Here is a 3,568-nt window from a genome sequence, read left to right as displayed (position 1 = left end):
CTATCCCTGGACGACGCGTTACACCGCGCCAACAGGTACATCGAGCTAGACGAAGAAAGCGCATCGAGAGCAAACCGACCATTGCCAGAACCGCCAACCTCAAAATCGGCCAAAGGAAAGGAAAAGGCGCAGGACGACCATCATGAGCCTCGTCAGCACTTCGACAAGGAATACGCTGATAAGCTGGAAAAAGCAAAGAAAGCTCAAGCGTTTGCTGTTAGCGATCAGGACCCCCAGGCGTCATCATCGAAACCCTGGAATAATAAATGGGTCCGGGACCCATCGGGTAAGGGTGGAAAGAAGTACTGCAACTACCATAAACGAGCAGGGCATACCACTGAAGAATGCCGCACCCTCCAGCAAATACTGCTGGATAAATTCAAGGGAGGCCACATTGACGTCGAACACGAGCGACGACTAACAACGGCCCACAGAGATAATCAATTTTTTAACCCTGAGGACGAGAACCCCAGTGGGCAGTACAGCACATCTCCCGCGCCACAGCACATCACGAGGGCCCTACCCCTGCCACCGCCCCCAGCACCAACCCTTAAAAGGAACCCCGAGCCGGCCGACGACCCAAATGCTCCAGCTCCGCGCCGAAGAATTAATATGATTATGGACGGCCTAACGACTTGCCGAGACTCGGTGCGTTCCATCAAAGCTTATCGGCGGGGACTAGAAGTGAAGCGGGACTGGATGGCTCAAAGTACACCGCCGACTACAACCGATCACATTCACAGAAGACGATGCGTCAGGCCTAGCTGGGCCGCACAACGACCCCCTCGTAGTCGAGATGACAATTGGTGAAAGCATAGTCACCAAAATCTTGATTGATACTGGCAGCTCGGTAAACGTCATTTTCAAAGACGTACTAATTCAGATGGAGGTAGACCTGCGAACGGCCGATCATGACGTCCAACCCCTCACAGGCTTTGACGGCGACACGGTTATGACAGTTGGTACGATCATGCTACCAGTCTACGTAGGCGGAACGATGCACTGCATCAATTTTGCCATCATCGATAAACCAATCGTCTACAACGTCATCCTGGGGACTCCATGGTTGCATAAGATGAAAGCTGTGGCGTCGACGTACCATCAGTGCGTAAAGTTTCCAACCTCAAGAGGAATATTCACGCTACGAGGAGACCCGTTGATCGCCAGAACTTGCTTCATCATCGAACGACAACAGCGTAGTGCCCGCACCTTCGCAATCTCAGACCCCGCCGAGCAGCCAGATGGTCGTGTCTGTCCTAACACCGAGCTAATTATCCAGGTGAACATCGACCCTTCCGACGCGACTCGTTGCGTGGGGATCGGTGCCGATCTGCCGCAGACTATCAAGGACGAGCTCGTAAAGTTTATGTCCCAAAACGTCGAAACTTTTGCATGGAGCATGAGCAGTATGACCGGAATCGATCCCAGCATAACGTGTGACGAACTCAATGTGGATCCAACGTTTAAACCGGTCAAGCAAAAGCGAAGAAAACTCGGACTAGAGCGTACGGCCGCCGTTAAGTAACCCAGTAGTTGTGAAGAAAAAGAACGGCAAGTGGCGGGTGTGCGTCGATTTTACCGATCTTAACAAGTCGTGCCCAAAGGACAGCTTTCCTCTACCAAGAATCGACCAACTGGTCGAAGCGACCGCGGGGAACGAGCTTCTATCGTTCATGGACGCATATTCCGGGTACAACCAGATAATGATGCATAAAAACGATCAAGAAAAGACGGCCTTTATCACCGATCAAGACACTTACTGCTACAAGGTTTTGCCGTTTGGCCTGAAGAATGCTGGTGCGACCTACCAACGCCTTGTCAACCGGATGTTTGCCGAGCAGCTCGGCCGAACAATGGAAGTGTACATCGATGATATGCTGGTGAAATCAACTCACGCTGCCGACCACGTTTCACATCTTGCTAAGTGCTTTGAAGTTCTCAACCGATATAACATGAAGCTGAATCCAGCTAAGTGCTCGTTCGGCGTAACTTCTGGAGAGTTCCTAGGATACCTCGTCACCAAGAGGGGTATCGAAGCTAACCCGAAACAGATTTCGGCGCTTACCAACCTACCATCTCCAAGAAATACTCGAGAAGTTCAACGACTTACTGGGCGAATCGCCGCCCTCAATCGATTTATCTCACGATCTACCGACAAGTGTCTACCGTTTTACCAGCTGCTTCGCAGCAACAAAAAGTTTGAGTGGGATGATAAGTGTGAGTCTGCCTTCCAGGAGCTCAAAAACTATCTCGCTACTCCTCCAGTCCTAGCTAAACCTGATCAGGGGGAAACGCTTTACCTGTACATCGCTGTCTCCAGCTCGGCGGTCAGCGGTGTACTCATTAAAGAGGACAGGGGAGATCAGCATCCCATTTTCTATGTGAGCAAAAGTCTCGATGGAGCTGAGCTCCGATATCCAACCTTGGAGAAGCTCGCCTACGCCGTAGTTATCTCGGCTAGGAAGCTACGTCCATACTTCCAATCTCACACTGTTGAAGTCTTAACTAACCAGCCGTTGAGGACCATCCTACACAGTCCGAGTCAATCAGGTCGCCTGGCCAAATGGGCAGTGGAATTAAGCGAATATGATATCGAATACAAGAATCGCACTTGTGCGAAATCTCAAGTACTCGCAGATTTTTTGGTTGAGCTCTCCCCTGAACTAGAATCAGGGGCTCCGCGCGCAGAGAAATGGTCGTTACACGTCGATGGTGCTTCCTCCCGACACGGCTCTGGGATCGGAATACATCTCGTTTCGCCGACAGGAGAAGTACTCGAACAGTCATTCCGGCTCGCCTTCACTGCCTCAAACAACGAGGCCGAGTATGAAGCCCTGATCGCAGGAATGAGATTGGCAGGTGGAATCGGGGTTAAGAAGTTACAAGTTTTTTGCGACTCGCAACTAGTAACTCACCAGTTCAGCGGCGATTACGAATGCAGGAATGACCGAATGGACGCTTACCTTAAGGTTGTCCAGGAACTGTCCGGCTCATTTGAGTCGTTTGAATTGACGAAAATCTCTCGTAGCGACAATGCTCCAGCTGACGCCCTGGCCGTCCTCGCTTCAACATCCGACCCCGACCTCCGTCGAATCATTCCTGTCGAGAGTATTGATCAGCCGAGCATCAATCTCCCAACGAACATCGATCCCATTGCTCAAGATTATAAAAAGAAAAAGGTTATGGAGGATGCGAGCATCAACATGCCATCCTCAAAGAAACAAAGAACAGGTGAGGGTCCTCCCGTGCTAACATTGCGTATCTCTGAACCATCGGCCGGTGCGCCATCGACTTCTGTTAAGAGCACGACCGAACAAGAATCCACCGAGCTGATATCCAACAAACAAATAGCTGAAGAATCAGAGTCCGCCGAACAAGAATCCACCGAGCTGATATCCAACGAACAAATAGCTGCCGAACGAGGATCCACCGAACGAATATCTGCCGAACGAGAAACAGGACAAGCATCTGCCGAGCACGAGTCCGTCAATCAAGGGCAGACCAGTTCCGAACCAAAAGAACGATCATATGACTGGCAAGCAGATATCCGTTCCTACATCGCCGATGG

This window comes from Camelina sativa, chromosome 6 (assembly GCF_000633955.1).
Source record: "Camelina sativa cultivar DH55 chromosome 6, Cs, whole genome shotgun sequence".
Taxonomy (NCBI): Eukaryota; Viridiplantae; Streptophyta; class Magnoliopsida; order Brassicales; family Brassicaceae; genus Camelina; species Camelina sativa.
Note: the sequence above shows the minus strand (reverse complement) of the source record.